The sequence below is a fragment of the Carassius gibelio genome, chromosome B25 (assembly GCF_023724105.1).
Source record: "Carassius gibelio isolate Cgi1373 ecotype wild population from Czech Republic chromosome B25, carGib1.2-hapl.c, whole genome shotgun sequence".
NCBI classification, from domain to species: domain Eukaryota; kingdom Metazoa; phylum Chordata; class Actinopteri; order Cypriniformes; family Cyprinidae; genus Carassius; species Carassius gibelio.
In genome coordinates, this window is record NC_068420.1 from 5867057 (window position 1) to 5889376 (window position 22320).

General features: G+C 34.8%; 2 long non-coding RNA genes across 2 annotated transcripts; both read left to right on the top strand.

Annotated features, from left to right (window-relative positions):
• Positions 1–1784: 1784 nt before the first annotated feature.
• LOC128014527 (uncharacterized) lies at positions 1785–4982 on the top strand. Its single transcript, XR_008183570.1, has 3 exons — positions 1785–2746; positions 3278–3314; positions 4490–4982. It is a non-coding gene; the product is annotated as an uncharacterized LOC128014527 (long non-coding RNA).
• A 3737-nt stretch (positions 4983–8719) lies between these two features.
• LOC128013936 (uncharacterized) lies at positions 8720–18818 on the top strand. The gene is made up of 5 exons (XR_008183459.1): positions 8720–9642; positions 10940–11030; positions 11253–11343; positions 18175–18324; positions 18447–18818. It is a non-coding gene; the product is annotated as an uncharacterized LOC128013936 (long non-coding RNA).
• Positions 18819–22320: the final 3502 nt, after the last annotated feature.

A 22320-nucleotide genomic window follows, 5' to 3' on the forward strand; every position in this document is an offset into this window, starting at 1 on the left:
AAATTTTTACAATAACAGACATAGAGTAAGAGTATAGAGCTATATAATGGATATGGAGCAGCTCATTTATTGAAAACTTGGCACACAATAAGACATAAGACCAGGGTCTTTTTCTCAGGAAACTTATTCAGATGTCTCCATTTATTTAAGTTAATGTCTACAAGAAATAGCTAAGACATTAAAGAGATCCTGTTTTTATTATTTTCATTTTTTCTTGCCCTTGTTTCCATTTGCACTTATACGTTTTTGTGTCTATCCATGTGATGAAATGACCCGTGTTTGTGTTACCCACAGATCCGTGTTTCCTAGCACTTGATTGGTCATACAGATATAATTCTATTCTGTGAGGATGGAAGCTTTGATCTTAATAAAAGGAATGTTTGATGTCTGTGGGATGGTTCATCTGAGCCGGCTAGTTGCCATGGATAGGCTGACGTCAGAGAGGCCAGAGAATACCTTCTCTAGCTCGCTGTTATTTTGAGCTCATTGTTCTTCTCACTGGGTAATTGGGTGGCTTAGCCACTGATCACAGCTGGACTGGACCACAAGGCTCGAGTGGAGAGACTGGATGGACTGGGGTGAGGGAGGTCATGGGTTTGAGGACAATGCTAAACCAATTCAACAGCGGATACAAGACACAGCCTTGTGGGACCCCAAAGTATTCAGGCTGAGTCACCAGTCCTAAGAGCTTAGCATGACCCTAGTCCAAAGCAACTAATGAGTACTTGTAATGATGTTTCTCAGGTTTTCCTTTTGGGGCTTACAAGTAAAAAAAAAAGTCAGTAGCCATGTTTCAACCCACCTATTTTTATGCGCATAAAAAAACGTATGTTCTCAAGTAAGTTGGATACATTTTTTTTCCGGTAAAAAAAAAAAAAACTTTTACTGAATAAATACCTTAATGGGCATAAAAAAAGACACGTGAATTTGCGATGGGACAGCATATTACTGGACCAACCAATAGACCCATCTCATGGCATACTGTAGCATTTGAAAATCTAAATTTTTTCATTTCACAAGGCTTGAACAAATTCTCATCAAAGTGCTTCAATATAATTTACTCCCAGAGCAGGCTACAAAAAAAAAAAAAAAACATGGCTGCGTTTCGTCTGCACGCTCTGAAGCTTGTAATTTATTATATACAGTAATCATTATATACAGTGCCTTCTCCTACTGCAGCAAATGTAATTTTTCTTTGTGATATTTAGCGAAAGTTAATCAGGAATTTACGCTTTTGTTTTCTTTAACTCGCTGGATGGAAACAGTATTCACAAATGTTTCACGCGATATTCCAATTTTGCACATAAGTTTAATTCGTAATTCATAACGAGTATGGAAACACAGGTAGTGTAAGGTTTGCAAAAGACAATTTCATTTGAGAAGATTCAAATCAGTTGTTTTTTTTTCCTAAACAAAAAGAGCCTTAATTTCGACAATATTTGGGTGAGGTTGCAATACTGCTGCAATCAGCTTCAGTTCAGTTCAGTTTGTTTTCCTAGAAGTTTTCGATTTACTGTAGGAGTAAAATAAGATGTGCATTTAACATTACTTGAAGAAACGTTCACAATTTTTTTTGTGAATTTTGAAACTATTATGTACTGCTAATAAGTTTCTCAGCAAGGACTTAGACTTAAGGATGTGAGCTTTCATGCCTGACGAATCATTGTAGGTCTTGGCTCACAAGCAAAAAAAAGACCCATTTTCAACAGCGTAAAGAATTTTAAAGCACTGCTCACACAGAAGTCACATTAAAACCAACCTGTTTTCTGTCGGTCAGTGTGACAAATTAGTGTGACCAACTTGAAAATTAGCAAGGGGAACTTTTTTGTCCTCTTGTGGCACTTCCAATTTTACAATTCCTAATAAAATTATTGGATTTTTTGGCAGAACAGTGGTAAACGTGCATAACTTCATATACCATTTGATGTTAAATCTCTTCAAGTAACATCATCCACAGGCTTTTTTACTCATAAATCAGAAACTATTCTATTCTAAACCCATTTGAAGTTCCTGAGACTACCCATGGTGAATTAGCCTTCCAGGTCTAACTAAAAATTGACGTCATGAATGAATATCTCCTTTACAGTGACACTTTGCCTGGAGCAACCTGGAGTTAAGTGCTTTGCTCAAGGGCACAATGGAGATGGTTCATGGCTCACCTCTTGCAGGGATCAAACAGAAACTTTGAGGTAACCAGCCCCGAGCCTAAACCTTTACACCACAGTCTCTGAAGGGTTTCACTGGGTTTTGTTTCCTTGGTTGTTCTTATTTTAGGAAACTCTGATGGTTTACTCTGGGAAGCAGAAGAGAGGTAAATATTCCACAGAAGAACAATCTATCAGATATCGCCATTGTACCCTTAAGCGAGCAACCTGGGTCATTTGAGACAGAAGTGCTAAATGACTATTTAATGTGTTTTAAAGAAGTTCTTCTGCTTGACCAAGGTTTCATCATCATCCTGGGAAGAGTTTCGGGAATCAAAATCTCTGCTCAGGGAAGAAAACCCAGTCCTGACCCGCACGTTTCATGAGTCATTCTGCCTTGATCAGTTATTCCTGGCGTGATGTAGGCAGTGTAACAGGTGCACAGACACCATGCTGACATGTGCTGGCACCCATCAAAGGGACGTCTTGTAAACCTGTCAGAGTTCGAGGACGCAAGATCTATCTTTGCGCCACCACACAATGGAGACTAAGGCATCAATTAATCCTGAAATAACCCAAACGGCGAGGCTCAAGCGGCACAGGTGACATTTAAGAGACAACACCTTTTTTCTTCTACTTATTTTACAGGTGTCACCACAGCATCAGCGAAGAAAAAATTTTTAGAAGATTTGAGACAGAGTAGAACATTTAAAGGAATAGATCTTCGAAAAATGAACATTTTGGCATTCTTGCTCTCTCTCTCTATGTTGTTTAAAGCCATATAACTGACTTTCTTCTGTGAAACTTAAGTTGCCAGGCAGATCCGAGCTGCTCTTAACCATACAATGAAAGTACATTCTTAAAAATAAAGGTTGTTTATTAGCATCAATGGTTCGGTGAAGAAGCTTTATATCATCAATGGAACCTTTCTCTTACACAGAATGTTCTTTAAATTGAAAAATGTTCAATGTTCTTCAGACGAAGTCATGTGATAGAGGATAGATCGGATAAGACACATTTAACCTGAAAATCTCATTGACCTGTATGATTAGTTAAAAAAATGACGCTTTTCACCAGGCCACACCAAGTTTAAAATTCCTCATGGCGTAACATTTCCTTTTTGTGTTTTACAGAAGAAAAATCGTATCGGGATTTGGAAAAAGCATGTGGGTGAGTAAATGATGACAAATGTTTCATTTTTATTCTTTCCCTAAAAAGGGAACAAATCAAGCTTTGATGCCAGAGTTTAGTGAGTTCATAGTCAATATCAAACAACACATGATTGATAACATCTGAGGAGGGATTGGATTCTGCCGCTGTTCCCATTCAGCTGATTTTTATCTTGCAAATGTTAGAATGATTCTGTTTTTACTTTTGAGGAAATCATCCATTATTCAGTCACTTGGCTCCGATTCATCCTTTTATCGTGCCGCCCAGTGGCGTAGAGTCAGGGCATGCAGGGTTTGCAGGTGCATATGGGCCCGGGCAGTTTGGGGGCCGGCCGAGCTGGGGGGAACTTTAATTTGAAACCAGGGAATGAACAGAGCCCTGCATGGGCCCGGCCCTTGTCCAACAGCTTATGCAAATTCTCTGCCCGAGTCCGTCTGGATACCATGTCTTTTTTCTCTCTCTTCCCCATTACAAAGCTATTCAAATACTTCAGTTTTGGTCTTTAATGGCACAGTGGTCATATTTCTTTCTGTTTCTTTATTAAGTTAATTTAGAAATATGTTTGGAACATTTTATGTTTGTAAAATTTGCGCTTAAAAATTCAGTCAGCGAGCAAGTGAACAAAATGCGTTTCAGCGATGACTCAACTGAATGTCTCTGATTGGCCACTGCATCTACAAACTCAAAAGAATCGTGTCTGATTGGTTATAATGCAGGTTATAAAACAAATGCATCTTTCTCTTGCTCAGCTCCAGCCAAAGCACGAGCGCAGATTTGAATTTAGAAGCTGATGAGATGACACACTGAATGATTGATATATTTGATTGTATCAAATATAAAAAATTATTCGGCTATTTTTTGTCTTTTGGAAGTTGCGTTTAAAATCCACTTGGCTAAGAAATTTGAATGGGCACGATGCCTCTGAATAGGGCCAAAGTTAAGTTAACTGAGTTGGAGCCCATAACATTTGGGGGGGACCCTACAAATTTTTTGCATATGTAGCGTAATCGCTACACCACTGGTGCCGCCTGCGTCTTTCCTGTTTTTTTCGTTTCTCAGCTTCTGTTATTCTCTTTGTATCATCCATTGTTGAATCGGTTGTTCTCAACCTTTTTGATTTTATGAGATGGATGGAAGTCCTTTGAAAACAAGTTCATATTTACTTTTCATACCAGGCGAAAAATCTTAAAAGCAAGAAATCAGACCTTCAGTGGAAGCAAAAGCAACCACAGATCTACACGTCATGATCAGATCAGCTTCGGATTAAGCAGGTAAACAGACCGACAGCCTGTCTCTCTCTGTCTGTTTCATGTCTCTCATAACCACATGGAGAAACGTTCATTATTTTAGCAGTCCTTTTCTATCTGAACCACTTTTGGAAGAGCATGAAAGTGAGAGAGCGCGATCGCACAGCATCTCTCCACCCTGGCATAAATCCTGATTAATTATTATGCTCAAATTACCAGGGATCCTAAAGGGAAGAGAGAGAGACAGAAAAAAGGTTCAAAGCACAGCAGAAATCTGAACCAGCTGTGCAAGCTTCATTCGTCACATCGTAAAAAGCATTTTTTCGTATTTTCATTCTTAATAACTGGGCTCGGTGCCTTTTAGTGATTTGCAAATGCACCCACATAGATATTATCAGCAAACAAACATTCAAGGAGGTTTGGGAAGTTACAGTACATCTTTTACGAGGGTTAGAGAGAGTTTAGTACGGAATGATCTTGAACAGCCATCAAAAATCAAGCTAAATTAGCAGCAATACCTAAAATTGGACTGGAGTGAATTTGAGAAAAACAAGTCTTGGGAATGCAGCAATGGGTGAATTTCACGAAAACACATCCAGCTCAAATTTATTCACAAAATTAAAGAAAAAAATAACCATGTTTAGCAATTATATGATGTTTAAAGTCCTTTTTGGTATGGTTAAAAAAAATAAAACTGTTTGTAAAATAAAAAATAAAAACAAAGATTTAATTTAAGATTTTCCCATAGTTGTCATTATTCTTTAATTTGAACTACTACTAAAATAATATTGTTTTAATTAATATAAAAATGCTAAATTCTTTCACGTTTTTATATAGATTCAGAATGTATTATTATTTAAACCTGTAATTCCAACTTTCTGTTATTTGTATTGCTTTATATTTTACTGTAATTTAATTTTATATAAATACTGTCATTACTACAATTTACATTTAAATATAATTTGTACAATTTATTACAATATTTCTATAATTTATCACAATCACGATGTATATATATATATATACAGTATTGTTCAAAATAATAGCAGTACAATGTGACTAACCAGAATAATCAAGGTTTTTAGTATATTTTTTATTGCTACGTGGCAAACAAGTTAACAGTAGGTTCAGTAGATTGTCAGAAAACAAACAAGACCCAGCATTTATGATATGCACGCTCTTAAGGCTGTGCAATTGGGCAATTAGTTGAAAGGGGTGTGTTCAAAAAAATAGCAGTGTCTACCTTTGACTGTACAAACTCAAAACTATTTTGTACAAACATTTTTTTTTTCTGGGATTTAGCAATCCTGTGAATCACTAAACTAATATTTAGTTGTATGACCACAGTTTTTTAAAACTGCTTGACATCTGTGTGGCATGGAGTCAACCAACTTGTGGCACCTCTCAGCTGTTATTCCACTCCATGATTCTTTAACAACATTCCACAATTCATTCACATTTCTTGGTTTTGCTTCAGAAACAGCATTTTTGATATCACCCCACAAGTTCTCAATTGGATTAAGGTCTGGAGATTGGGCTGGCCACTCCATAACATTAATTTTGTTGGTTTGGAACCAAGACTTTGCCCGTTTACTAGTGTGTTTTGGGTCATTGTCTTGTTGAAACAACCATTTCAAGGGCATGTCCTCTTCAGCATAGGGCAACATGACCTCTTCAAGTATTTTAACATATGCAAACTGATCCATGATCCCTGGTATGCGATAAATAGGCCCAACACCATAGTAGGAGAAACATGCCCATATCATGATGCTTGCACCTCCATGCTTCACTGTCTTCACTGTGTACTGTGGCTTGAATTCAGAGTTTGGGGGTCGTCTCACAAACTGCCTGTGGCCCTTGGACCCAAAAAGAACAATTTTACTCTCATCAGTCCACAAAATGTTCCTCCATTTCTCTTTAGGCCAGTTGATGTGTTTTTTGGCAAATTGTAACCTCTTCTGCACATGCCTTTTTTTTAACAGAGGGACTTTGCGGGGGATTCTTGAAAATAGATTAGCTTCACACAGACGTCTTCTAACTGTCACAGTACTTACAGGTAACTCCAGACTGTCTTTGATCATCCTGGAGGTGATCATTGGCTGAGCCTTTGCCATTCTGGTTATTCTTCTATCCATTTTGATGGTTGTCTTCCGTTTTCTTCCACGTCTCTCTGGTTTTGCTCTCCATTTTAAGGCATTGGAGATCATTTTAGCTGAACAGCCTATCATTTTTTGCACCTCTTTATAGGTTTTCCCCTCTCTAATCAACTTTTTAATCAAAGTACGCTGTTCTTCTGAACAATGTCTTGAACGACCCATTTTCCTCAGCTTTCAAATGCATGTTCAACAAGTGTTGGCTTCATCCTTAAATAGGGGCCACCTGATTCACACCTGTTTCTTCACAAAATTGATGACCTCAGTGATTGAATGCCACACTGCTATTTTTTTGAACACACCCCTTTCAACTAATTCAACTAATTGCCCAATTGCACAGCCTTAAGAGCGTTCATATCATGAATGCTGGGTCTCATTTGTTTTCTGAGAATCTACTGAACCTACTGGTAACTTGTTTGCCACGTAGCAATAAAAAAATATACGAAAAACCTTGATTATTCTGGTTAGTCACATTGTACTGCTATTATTTTGAACAATACTGTATATATATATATATACCTTTTCATTTAAATTGGTAAATTTTACTGTAATTTTTTAAGTGCCTTAATGGTCTTTAAACACAGCCTTTATCCTTTCTGTACAATATTTTTTGGATATTGTGGTGAAATATGATCTGAACATGTATTTGAGAGGTTTTGTGATATATCTATATATACTGTATAGATATATGCTCCTTCATTTCTGCTGAATCAAAACAAATGTATGATGGTTTGTACTAAAGATATTTGGACTTTCCATCCTGACACTCGGTGATAAAATGCATCCCCTCCTCCACGATAAGTCCTGACTGTTTCCATAGCAACCTCGCTGCTATCAGCTGGCAGATACCCAGAGGAAAGTGCAGCCGTAAGTTTGGGGGAAGACTTCTTCACAAACTACCTGCTTCCAGTTCTTGCCATCAAAGATCTGAAAGGGAAAAATGCTTGTGGTGCTTTGAGATGGAAATATCCACAGTGACCATTCTTTCCAACAAAGATGGATGCATGTCCATCTGGCCCGGTCAGTGCCCAAATCAGACATAAGGGGAGAGAGAGCGTTTCAGCTGATATAATGAGTGTTAAAGCGTTAGCATCAGCCAGACTCCCACTCGGAGCGTGGATCTGGCAAGCGCTGGCATTAGTCACTTTACAGTCACAATGCTGCTCTTCATCAGCGCTGTCTGCTGATGTCCAGCGGCGGGAGACACTCGGATGTAGGTCAGATTTCCATGACCTGCATGTTCCCCATAAAGCGTATGTGTTATGATCATCATGATCCATTATAATAATACGATAACTGTTGTAAAGGTAAGCAACTCTATTAGTGATGTTTAATACATAGCCATGTTTTCATTTTAGTTTATGAAGTATTAATATTTTTTTTCAAAACATAACATAGGGCCATTATGATCTTTTAAGATGTATTTTTTATTATTATAAATACTATAATATTTTTATTAATTCTTTCTTGTATTTTTTAACCTTATTTTCATTACTCTGTCATTCTTACTACTGTAATACAATATTTTTTATTATAAAATTGTGTATTTTTTATTTGTGTAATATAGGCAGAACTGTATAATGATTTATAAATACTTAAGTAATTAAATAATATAACATTTCTTTAGACTTCTTGATTTTAAATGATAATCATTTTTTGTTATTATAACTATACTACTATTCTTTATTATTTATTATTCAGTTTTATCTTATTTTATTTAGTTTTATTTTATTTAGTAAAAGGAGACATGCGATTACAATAAAAAATAGAAAACGGGGCTAACTAAAATAAAAAATATATTTAAGTTTTTATTATTTATATATATATATATATATATATATATATATATATATATATATATATATATATATATATATATAATAAAAACATAAAAAATAATTTTTTTAATTTTAGTTAGCACCCTTTTTTTTTTTTTTATTGTAATCGCATGTTTCGTTTTTTTTTTGTTAGCCCCCGTTTATATATATATATATATATATATAGGCAGAACTACGCACATACATTTATATATAAATGCTATACTTGACATAATCTCTCCATTGACTTGGACCAATAAGCCACCACGTTGCTTACCAACACCCTAGAAACCACCCAGAGCATCCTAGCAACTGCATAACAACACCTTAGCAACCAGCCACACCCACAGCTCTAATAACTCATCAGATTTCCCCATTCTGATTTTCACCTGCTTCGGATGGGGTTTCCATGGCAACAAGCATGTAGCAGGAACTGATGGCATTGTTGGAAGATGTCTCTCATGGAGCGCTGAGGACTTCCTCCCTCTCTCTCTCTCTCTCTCTCTCTCTCTCTCTCTCGGCACAGTATCAGAAGAATCCTAAACGGTTTGCTGAGGGTATCGACGGCTTCCCTACATGCGTGCTGTCAGCTCTCAGACGCTCACACGCAGCTCTGATATCTACAACAGATGTTTGCTGCTACTACACATAATGTGTTTGTTATATCACATACTGAAATAAATCATGTAAATAGTCTTGAATACATAGATCTTTAGTCGCTCATCTGCAGCATAATGCAGTACAGAAGAAGTGACATGAAGTTCAGCCTATTAGCAGTGAAACCAGTAATGCTTGCTTTTTCTAGCATTTTAGTATTATTTATTTCTTTTTTATTGATTATTATCATTAATAACTTCTGCATCTTGAAGGAGGCATTTGTTAAGAAGATGGATGAAACGTCTTTAGTTTTTGCAGGTGGCTCGTTCGTGATGGTTGTGGGGTTTGATGGGAGATTGAAGAAGCACTAAACTTTCTTTGGGAAAGTTTGAAGTCTGAAGTGCTTTCAGGACGTCCGAAGTGGACGACAGCAGCGAGAGCGTCTGAAGGCACGGTGACAGATGGAGAAACATCAGGCGTTTGTGTTCATCCAGCACAGCCGTGCGTGTCCCCCGTAAGATCTCATTTCTCTTGATATTGATTTATTTTAAGATCAAATAAAGGATACAAACCGTGTAATTTATAATTAAATATATAAATAATAATGGGGGGCTGGTTTTCTTCAAAGATTTGCCAAAAACCACAGGAGTTTGTTTTCATCTGGAACATCTGTCCCCTGATAATTTATTTATTTGTTTTATTTTTGCCTTTTTATTTTATTTTTTCTTCATTTATTTTTGGTTTTCCAGTAATAATAAAAAAGGCAAATAAGATCAAATAAAGGATAAAAATTATACAATTCATTATTCATGATAAGTGTGGGTCAAATCGATTGATCCCATCCAAAATAAAAGTTTGTGTTTGCATAATATATGTTTGTGTACTTTGTATAGTTTTATATTTATTTATATATTTAATAATATACATGTATATGATTTATATTGTATATTAATTTATATTACATATATTTCTTTAATATATACATGCATTTGTATGTATATATATATATATATATATATATATATAAATATACACTGTACACACACACACACGTTATGTGAACACACACTTTTATTTTGGATGCAAATGATCATTTTGACAGGACTAATATATATGTTTTCATAGATACAGTATATAGATAGATACACTGTATATATCCCAAATAATTAATATATTATTTAAAAGAATGACTGTACTTTACTGTGTAACATTTGTATGTAGAATATAACCATTAAATGTGCTTTAAATTGCATTTCACATGACTTAACTCTAATTTTAATGTCAATAAGTTGACATTTTTGTAAAAAGCAAATGCGTGTTTGAAATACAATCTAAAGAAACCAGTGTTAAAGAAACTTCAGTGTCGAGATGTATGTAATATCTCATGTCTCTTGTTTGTTAGTTTTGATTTTCCAGTAAAAATTCTAATGAGAATTAAGATTAATTGATTAATGACTTTGCACATTTTATTTTTTAACCATGATGCCATCAAGTAGTTGACATTTTTGTAAAAAGCAAATTCTTTATTAAAATCCAAACAATACATCATATTATTATGTACCATATTTCTAAAACAAAACAGTAAAAAACACAGATAAATAAATATATTCAATTTTTTTTAATGTCATTACTTCTTTTTGGAATCTGATTACATGCAATCAGTTTGGTGGTGTGTTGGTTTATAATAATTAGCCTAATTAATATTCAAGAAGCCAGGAAATTGACACCTAACAATCAGCTAGTTTACCTGGTTGGTGACTTTTTAAAACAAAGCCGTGCACAATGTTTTTGTGTTCTGTATCCTTCTCCAGGACACAACATACTCTCAGCTGTGGGCTCTTCCAGAACCTGCTCTCAGAGGAAGAGGATTTAAAGGGCAACCGGGAAGGAATCTGACTCCTTGTAAGAAATGCATAATGATGTTTCAAGCCTGATAGCTTGTAGAAAGGACCGGAGAGAGAGGAAAAGTAGAAGATAAGGATGTTTTCTGCTGAATAAATGTGATTAAAAATGTAACTCAAGAGCCAAACAGCATTGTAAAGGTTACGAATGCACGTCACGTCTGTTTGGTACGAAATCTGTGATAAGGTTTTTTCTCACAAACTCACTTCCTGTATTTTACAGATAATATGGGCTCAGCAAGACCTCTGATCACTAAATGCCAAGCCGGCTCCTGTCACTGTGCTGTATGACAGCTTAATAATGGCTTTCCCAGGTGCACGTCTTTATTTCACAGTAGATCACAGACCCAGTCCTGACCTCCTCAGGTCACATTCATGACGCCTGACAAAGCAGAGCCTTGACTCAAGTGTTCGGTGCTGCATTTTGCTTCTGGTTATTTTTCTTCAAACGTAAATATGACCCACAGAGAACAGATTCTTGTGCAGATCTTAGCTGGTCATGAACCACAGTTTCTGTCAAAACACCATAATCATTGCAATTATTGTAGTGTAAAACTAGTAATTTGAGCCATCTAGAAGCTGTTTTGCATTAATTGCTATCATTTTCTATCATCACTCAAAAACATCAACAGAAGTTTCCATTTATTCAAATATTTTAGTAAAAATGTATGTTGGGTTAGGTTAATAAGGCTGTTTGTTGTTATATTGAAAATGAATGAATGAATGCTTTGAAATGAATGATTCAGCATCGTTCTTTCATTTAGAGAACATTGTGTTTTCCAGCCAGTGGAAACATGTATTTATTTTTAGGTGTTTACAGTTTTTCGTCTTGCATTAAACCGTTGATCTAATTGGCTTCAGTGACAGTTTGGCTGAAAAGATAGTTCTTCGGATTGGGGAAAAATTAAAAACACTCTTTTAAGTCTGTACAGAAAATAACATGGAGATAAACATGGAGATATTTTTTTTTTTTGTTTATTGCAGCCTTTGGTGACATTCATTCATTTACAGTTTGTTTGTTTATGCATTTGTTCATTATTTTATATGCATCTTATGTATTAATGCATATTAATTAACATGTGCAATATGCATTAATTCATGCATTTATTTAATATGCATCTTTTTATTTTTATGCATTTATTTATTTATTTTATAAGCAACAATTTAGTTTATTTTTATATGCATTTTTTTCTATATGTAATCATTTAGTTAGTTATTTACGTTTACGTTTACGTTTTATTTGTGCCTTTTTTATAAGCATCTGTTTGTTTTCATGTGTATTTGCTAATTATATGCCTTAATTTAATTATCTACTTAACATCTTGAAAAGACGTGGAAACTCTAGTTGTCCTCACCAGTTAAGCTAAAAATTTAAATGATCTAAAGCAATTTATTAATCTTACTTAATGTCAGCATTTCCAAATATGTTATTAAAACCTATATATGTTCATATTATTTAATGGACCTGAGCTAAAATAAACTAACATAAATATGTAACTATCAATGAACAGAAGCATTTTGATTTCATGTAGACAAAGATTAATATACACTGTAACAAATGCATTGGTCATTCTTAGTTCATGTTTTAACTAATAGATGACTTATAAAACCAATGCTGTGCTACCAGAAAAGAGGTTAAAATTATACCATTATTAACGTGAAAAGAAGTACATTCCTTCAGTATTGCATGCGTAATTTATTGAAATAAGTGAGCAGTGAGTCTCCTCACAGGCGGCTTCCAGAACTCTGACGGCTAATAGGAGATTATGTGCCATCTTTGACATTCATGCACCCTTTTCAATAGAACGCCGCTCATTATGGGAGGAATTACGCCCATTTTAGCACCTAATCGTGTGGCAGAGGAATTAGCAACGAAAGCAAAGAAAGCACATTTCATGCTTTGGCTTTTATACAGGCAGAATTACTGCGAGGGCCTTCAGCACTAATGTCATGTAATTACCATTAACATTTAGACAACAGGAAAGTCACCTGCAGAAGTTTGTAAGCTTACAGTGCAGTAGAAAAACCATCTGAAATAGCTGTGGTTGTAAGATGATGCTGGTAACCCCTCGTTTGGGGAATAAATGGAGTCGTTTGAGTATCCTTTTGAAAAGTGAATGAAAAGGACATGAGCTATTACGCCGCGGTTTGAAAGAAAAGCCCAACTTTTTAGAAGCCGCTCAGCGCGCTGACATTTGCTTGGAAATTGAAAGGCATTTTAGAGGCTGAGAGTGACCTTTGCGCGAGATGTGAATTATCTCCCACACATCTATTCATGTGATGGCTTGCGTGTTATGAATAGGCTCATAGCTGCCAGGGTTGGCCTCCACTTTCGCCGGTTATAGGAGTAACCTCACCTTCGCACACGAGTGCTGGGTCTGCGCATGACGGGACAGAGACATTGCTTTGGCAAGATTGTGCTTGCCGTTTCATGTGTAGTTAGGGTACGTGTGGATGAGGTTTTAAGCATCCTAAACAGAAGCCCACTCTGCCTGAACAAACCCACCTGAGAAATGAGTTTGTAGGGAGACTGGGTTCTGTAGAATTGTGTCTGGGACTAATTCAGTTGAATGGATCATTTCAATAATCCAGCATGGCCAAGGAGGTCAGACACACATATATATGATAAAGAACTAATAGTTTGTATTAAATATATATATTTGGACATTGTGATGCATTCAGTTGATTCATTGAATCTTAATTTTTATAAATCTGACATTATAAGAGGTGGTATTTATTGGTGGTATCAAATGTGACAGTAAAGGCATGTAAAAAAAAACTTTACATTATATATATATATATATATATATATATATATATATATTTATATATATTTATAAATATATATTGTTTTGTTTTGTTTTTCAATTAAAGAATCCTAAAAAAAAATCCACAAACACAAATTCCACAAAAATATGAAGCTCAATGACTCTTTTCAGCATTATAGTGGCATAATTTTAAGTGTATTTTTGAGCAGCAAATCAGCATATTAAAATATATCAGAAGGAACATGTGACACTGAAGACTGGATCAATGATCATCACAGGAATAAATAACATTTTTAAATATTCCCAAATCGGAAACAATTATTTTAAATGGTAAAAACATAATATTACTGTTTTTACTGTAGTTTATATCAAATAAATGCAGTCTTGGTGGGCAGACCTCATTACATTGAAGTATTATATAGTATATCTAAATGTGCATATACTTATATCTGGGGGGCTCCAGCACTTACAAAATGTTTTACTTCTATGTGAGTGAAAAAAAAAAATTAGCCAAGGACTGGATAAGAATATATTACCAGCTCTAGTCTAATCTAATGCCTCACACACACACACACACACACACAGAGAGACACAGTCTGATGTGAGCCGGTGCAAGTGTCAGGATCCCCATCAGCGCCTGAGGGCTGGGAAACTCTTCCTTTTTCTCTTAATTAGCTCACTGGAATAATTTTATTGCCTTTTTTCACTAGAACAAGTCATAAGCTAAAAACAGCAGGAGGCCTCGGGAACCTTTTTCATAAAAGCTCCCTGAATTCACAAAAGAGTTTCCTTTAAAAAAAAAAGGGTACTTTCTAAAATTCTAAAGAAAAACATGCTATTTTGTGATTCCTTTGCTCCCATTACTTCACAATTTCTTCAGAAATTGTACGAGTCTAAATTTATTCTGCGTCCCAGGAGGCGGAGATTTCTATTTACTGTAAGGGTCAGATTTTCCTCGAGGTACGCTTGGCTACAGCGGATCGTTTCCCTCTTGGAGAACTAAATTGGGCTCATCGATCGGATGGCTAGACTTAATTACGTTTGATTTTCTTCAGGTTACTTCCTGTTCTGATAGTCATCAGTCATCGCTAACGAGCGGCTCGTTGTTAAGACGGTGGTTCTATCGCCGTGGTGATGGATTCCAAAGTCTGATTGGCTTGTTATGCATTTAGGAGATCGAGTTGAAACTATTGATCATTTGGCTAAAAGCGCAGTCTAATGGGCCTCAAAGACACTGAAGCTTGTTGTTTTATGTTTCAAGATGTCTGTGTTTTATCTCTGGATTCTTCCACACTAGAGTAATTGCAGCAGAGTAAGGAGCAGATCTGAGGATTTCCACCCACATGTTCATTAATGAGACAGATTTCAGGATTTCAAGCGATCCGAGGGCAGATTCTAGATAAAGACCAAGATGTTTCATGTAGACATCAAGTGCAGATTTATTCAAATCATCTCCATCTGTCTTTTCTCTCTCTCTCTCTCTCTTTTTTAAATGTCTATTTCTCCAAGTTCCCTCCCAATTCTTTTTTTTTTTTTGCTAAACTATGAGTTATGCTTTTATTTTCTGTTTTAGTAATTGTTAACCAGTGAAGATTTATTTCATAGATGTTAAATCTGTAACATCTTTAAGATTTCACTAGATTTTTTCCCCCACTGAATTTTTATTTTAACATTTTGCTCGATTTTTTTAGTAAGAAACATTTGGAAACCTGTTTTCACAGAGCTTGCAAGAACTCTAAAGCTTGACAGTAAAACTTTTTCAAGTGAAGAAATTAAAATGCAAGTTAGACAATATGCATTGCAATTACAATATCTACCAGTAGGGGCTAACCCCCAAAGCTAACTAGCTAAATATTAACCCTTTGAGCAGTCAGGCCCCAAGGAAGTCGACCGGAAGTTGAAGTCGGCTGCGTGCTGCCATCTTGTAGCAGAACTTCACTTGCGTTAGCATTCCAATTGAGTCCCATTCATTTTGGCGTCACTTTGACAGCGAATAACTTTACATCTGAGGCGTTTAAAGACTCTGTTTGTCCATTATTTATTTCTAAAGACACACGACAATGTATAAAGGGCTCCATTACCTTCTATGTTACATTATGGCCCCATAGAAACAGTTTTTGTAAAAATAGGCTAACGATTGCGTCATAACCACTCATCTCTCTGTCGCATTACCGTACAGACAGGTGGAGAAGCTCGCAGGCAATTAACTTAATATAGCGTACTGGCATTACATTTTAAAATACTATACAAAATAATTAATCAGATTACTTACTCCTGCTCACTCACAACAAAGAACTCCCCGCTCAAGCTCGCCGTCTCTGCAAGATTAACTATGGCAGTTTGCACGCACAGCCACTAGAAGATTTACATCTGTCAGACAGGTTGCTGACGTCGTCAAGCTTCGTTTGAGTCTGCGCGGCAGAAACGGAAGTGCTAAAAAACGCTAAAAATGGGCTTCATTTGTCTCAATTGAGTTCCAATGGGGTCGCTGTGTCCATTTCTTTTACTGTCTATGAGAGCAGTTGTATAGTATGTTCCTAATGTATTATAGGTTGTTAGTTATTGGCTGATTCTCAAGTTCTCAATATACAGTAAGCTGTAGATGTGAAATAGTAAGGACTCTTGTGATAGCAACACCATAAGTAATATTAGGTCTCAAATATAAATTCAAACATACACTTCTGTTCTCACTCGTCTTTTCTTACTCTTGAGCGGATGGCTTCTGTTCAAGCTTTACTCAGTTAGCCATGTGAAAGACAAGGCCTATTCCCTGCTGTCTGTGAAACATTTTCCAGCTTGGAGTGAATCACTCGTCAAACACTGAAATGGTGTACGGTCGCCAGGGTCTCGCGGCTCCCTCATAATTTGTTCAGTTTGAGAGCCGCAATCTGTGTTGGCACAGCAAAAAGTCATGATTCCCAACAAAAACAAAGTGTGCATTGTGCAGCCTTCTCTTTAGGGCGCTCATGTTCATTATGATTGTACCTCATCTAATTAAGCCACGATATTTCTACAGTAATGTTGGCTTTGTTTACCAGCTCTGCTCCAAAACCAAGAGGCTTGCTTTTATATTGTCTACAAAATACCTCATAGTGACTGAACTCTCGGCATACCACTGTTGGGAACGTTACTTTACAAAAGTAATTAGTTATAGCTACTCACTACTTGTTCCAAAAAGTAACTGAGTTAGTAACTGAATTACTCTATAATAAAAGTAACTCGTTACCAGGGAAAGTTACTATTTGCGTTACTGGTTTTTTTTTTTGTTTGTTTGTTTTTTGCAGTTTTCACAAGTCAGTTGAATTGAGTAGAACAGGTGTTCGTACATAACTTTCAATATTTATTGCACGTCAACAGACAGCAAGAGTTTTATCCTGCACTTCAAGTATTATCTTTGTAAGAAAAGTGTTTGGGGCACTAGCTTTGTAGATGCGTGTCACACATTGCATGTACACATTACATGCACGTCCTTGCCTTTGACCACAATGAATTTGAAGTAGTGCTTATATATCTCCGCCTTGAAAATGCCAACTTTTCATCGGATTGCTCCTGACTCGCCATCGCTGCTGCTAATCTCTGTGTAGCTGTTGTTTATGTCTGTTTGGCGCCACTGGCGCTGCCGCGTGTGGCGGGATGTGTGTAAAAACACTGGCTCTGATTGGCTACCATGAAACACATGACTCTGCCTTATCCAATCATAATCGCTTATCTCGTTATTAACCCACCTGCTCACTCGCTGTGTGAGCCAGGGGTGCGCTCGGATTGCATAGTTTATTAAATCAATGCACAGTAACACACCGCATTTAAGGTTTAGTAACGTTAACGGCGTTGAAACGACGGGAAAAGTAATTAGTTAGATTACCCGGTTACTGAAAAAATAACATAGTTACCTAACGCCGTTCTTTTAAACGCTGTTATTCCAAACCCTGTTGCATACACATAAAAAAAGAGTTCCTCATGAGGCTAAACAATTGATATTAGCATGCTGCTTTGCTAAAGACATCGCTGCACTAATATAGTTAGTAATGGTAAGTTAGTGTAGAGTTGTGACTTGATAATATGTATGATGCTATGATGAGATTGTGTATACTATATATATATGTGTGTGTGTGTGTGTGTTTGTGTATGTATATACATATATACAATTATCATTTATTGATTTTAACTTTTTCTTTACATTTTTAAATGTATGTATAGATGTATGTATAGATATAGATACTTGATGAATTCTTTACAGTGAGTATGTTGCAATGAATTATTGGATCGTCTTCTCTCTAATGGACACATAAGGTGTCTTATAAGGAAAAAGATAATGTTGTTGCCTTTTGGAGTAGCATCTGTGTGTTCTTATGATGTTTTAAATCACTACATTTGTAGCTGCTGTTTCACTGACGGAGGTGAATTCAGTTCAGTGTGCTTACAGGAGTTTGAAGATGATGCACTTTTTCTGGAAACTCATCTAGTGAACGAGTGAACATGTGGGCCAGACTGACAGGACACCCTGAAGAGAGAGACACATCAGTTCAGGTTAGTCAGACAGTTTGTCTGGTGATGCCACAGGCTGTGTGGGAGATCTGCGTGTGTGTGTGTGTTTATGTGCTTTCCACCTCACTACATTTACCATTTCCTGTTACCATGTTTCCTTTCAGAGTCATGCTGTCAATCCAGCACCAACCTGGTGCTCCAGCATCCGCTGACCTTCGTTCATCTCCAAGGATGTGAGAGCTAAGGGAGCAGTTCTCCTCTCCACCTTTGCTCACAGGCGAGTTTTCTTTCTGTTTGAGTCTGTTCATTAAGCTCTACAGAAACGGCAGGATATCGAGTGTCCTGGTGCGTCTTCTGAAAGATTCCCCAGGGCAACACACCATCAGAGATCCCATTAATGGATTTACACTTCATTAAGCGTTTGACCAAAATCCATTTTTAAAAAGAGGCCATTATTTAAAATCATTTTGGTGTATTTAATCTCAATCTTTGGTGGTGAACACTGAGTAAAATAAAATAAAATAAAATAAAATAAATCTTATTTTTCAGTACAAATGTAAAGAAGGATATAAAACAACAACAAAACATAGTTTTATTATATTAATTCATGATTTAATTTGTATATGTATTTATGAAAAATTAAAAACATCTGCCAATAATCTTGTTTTTCCTTTGAATTAAGATTATTTTTCTGTCCAAACTAACTGATTTGTTTGTTTTTTGATTTTAGCATAAACTTCCTCCATTTTAATATATTTTTTTGAAGAAAAAAAAAGTTTTAAAATAAGTTATAGACATGGCTTTTTTTATTTTCTCTGGCCCAAAATGTGGTGGTTCTAATAATTTGAATATTTATTGAAATGTAGGAGGCATCTTAAAGTGAGCTGAAATGGAAATATTCCTGTTCTTATTGTGCATGATTCATCAGTGCATGTTAAAAGATTGGTTTCATTACCAAAAAAAGATTGGTTTCATTATCTTTGATCAAAATGTAATAACTTTCTCTGGCTTTGAACCGATTTTCCCTTTCTGCAGACACAATCAATGCACTCCTACAATGTTCAGTTTGAAAACTATAATTATGACATGCTTTCAAGTCATTTTCATTATAATAAAATGTTGTGTTGTACAAAACTCTTCATTTCCTAACAAAGTCAGGAAGCTTTTAAGAGCAAATGCACCAAATGTAATTAACACGTTGTGTATTTTAGCATTAGTAAAAATTTATTTTCTATCTTAATTTTCATTATAATTGAGGTTTTAATAGTTTTGTTGTGTATTTTATAATTTTTTATTACTAATAATAAATATGTATGTCTACATAGAGTTCTCGTTGTCAAATTTTAGTGGTTTTATTACTACAACTTAAATGAAAATGAGAAATTTTGCCTTGGCAGCTAGATGACAAAATTAATAAATTAATATTTATGATTAAATAGCTGTGCTCATGTTTTAACTCAAATGTTTCAGTTTGTCCATTAACATCTTGTGTAATTATCATTCTGGTTTTAGCAGATGCTGGATGGCTCTCTGGTGTTTATCTGTTAGGAAGTTTTGGGAAACTCACACATTTAATTGGGGACTAATGTTGTCTGAGGTGTTGCACACTGTTCTCTAATTTTTAATTTCACTTCCTACAGTTTGTTAATTCTCAGCATCAACGAGAGCTGAAATAACCCTGATGAGATAATTAATGTGAGCAATTAAGGCTTATCAAATAGTACTACTGTCAAAGTGTTAATGAGATGAGGAAAAACCAATGCACAAACCTGCGGCGCTGCGTCCATACATTCTTCAAAACAACATTCTCCACATCCTATTTAAAATTTTATTATGAAATAACTTCAGTTATGTGCACTATATGTGCACCACAGAGTATGCACTATTTTTTTTTATAAATTTGCCATCATATGCTCACTTAGAAATACTCTTTAAAACACTAACAATTGAATAATAATGTTAAATATTATATTTAGCAAATATAAATGCAGATAATTGAACTATAATTGAAATAATTTAATTTACTTCTGGCATTTGAAGCGACTGTTTTATTTTTAGTTTAGTTTAGTTTAGTTTAGTTTAGTTTAGTTTAATAAAAAATATGACCTTAATGTTATCAGTTATTGGCCATAAAAGAAAATAAATATTGGTTGAAATATCAAAATAATGATATTTATAAATTTGATATTTTAGTATAAGTTTTAATGCTAGTTACTGGTTTTCTAATTAAGCTATGATTTTTTTTCTTTTAATAATTTCATTATTATAAAATAATAATGTTATTTTACCATTATTTATATAATTGGCCTTTTGTATTACATTTTCAGTATGCATTTTGTTTGTTTTATTTAACGATTTTATTTTATTTCAGCTTTACTGCAATTACAGAAAAAAAAACAACAACAATAACCACACTAATTAGAAAAAGTAACTTGTTGTAGTGAGAAATCTGACAGTGGAGACGTGGTCAAGCGCTGCAGCTATCAGGATTCCTGTGTCTAATCTCTCCTCTCTCTATTTATAAATGAGTCTGAAGATACGGCTTGACTCGAGTGAGTTTGAGTGTTATCTAAACCCCTGAGACGATATACAGTTGATATCACCGTTCAGACGTGATTAGATTCACGTGGTTATATTTTTATGGTAATGTTCAAATTTACATATATAAGCTCTCTGTATTCTTTAAAAATATAGTAAAATTGGTTCTGACTTTAATTAGGACCGGAGTGTCTCAGGGGAATCTCTGTATGATAGTACCTGTTCCGTGGAGGGCTGTGATTGGCTGAGGGCAGGTGTGCCGCTCTGTGATTGGCTGGAGAGAGCTGTGCAGTGTCTTTGATCAAGCAGCTGCTGTGGATAAGCAGAAGCATGTGAATTATCTTAAGAGGTGCACCAGCAGGACTGCACTCACGCTGCCAGATCACTCGAGCATCAGACCGTCATGTACAGTGTCTTCATTAATAACAACAACTTTATCTTAGCTGATAACTAGCAGCAAATGGCAATTTGCAGTTTGCTTGGCTTGTGTAAAAACCAGCGGCGCTTCTACTTGTGCATGGAGTACATTGTGTGCTTTGGCAAACTGAGCAATTAGATATTAAGTGGTAAAAAAAATTACCACTTTTAACATTAGAGGCATTTGTTTTCTCAAACTCTTTTTCTTATTATAAAGACTTTTTATATTTCAAAATGCTGTTCTTTTTTTAACAAAAGGATAACTGTTTTCAACACTGATAATGTTTCTAAATCAGCATATCAGAGTGATTTCTGAAGGATCATGTGACATTGATGACGAGTAATTATTTTAAAAATTCAGCTTTACATCATAGGAATAAACTTCATTATAAAATATATTATAATTATTTTAAATTGTAATGATATTACACAGATATTCTATTATTTATAATATATTATGATTATGTTATTTATGATTATATTATTATATAATTATTCAGGATATTATGTAATGTTATAATATTGTAATTTATTATTTTTTAGACTTTTTAGATTTATAGACTGAGCACAAGAGACTTCATTACAATTTATATATATATATATATATATATATATATATATATATATATATATATATATATATAGATAGATATATATATATATATATAGATAGATAGATATATATATATATATATAAATATTCAATATTAGACATTTTATTATATACAAATACATAACATAAAAAATATTATTAGAAATACTAAAATAATACATTTTATAAAATTATAATTTTAAATTAATATAAAAAAGTGTGTCACCATAATCAAGTATATATTAAATAATATTTTGTTTAATGCCATCTTTATCATACTATCAAAGCCGCTATCCACAAAATCATCATCAACACCAATACCTGTATTAAATTATTATTTTTTTAATAGGATAAAATTAGCAATATAGCTACTGCATATTAAAAAAAATATTAATTAAAAACTTAATATTTAAAAACTGTGACCCTTAACATAGAAGAATGTTAGTGTGCATGAATATAAAAAAAAAAAATTATCAGTAAACTTTCTCTCT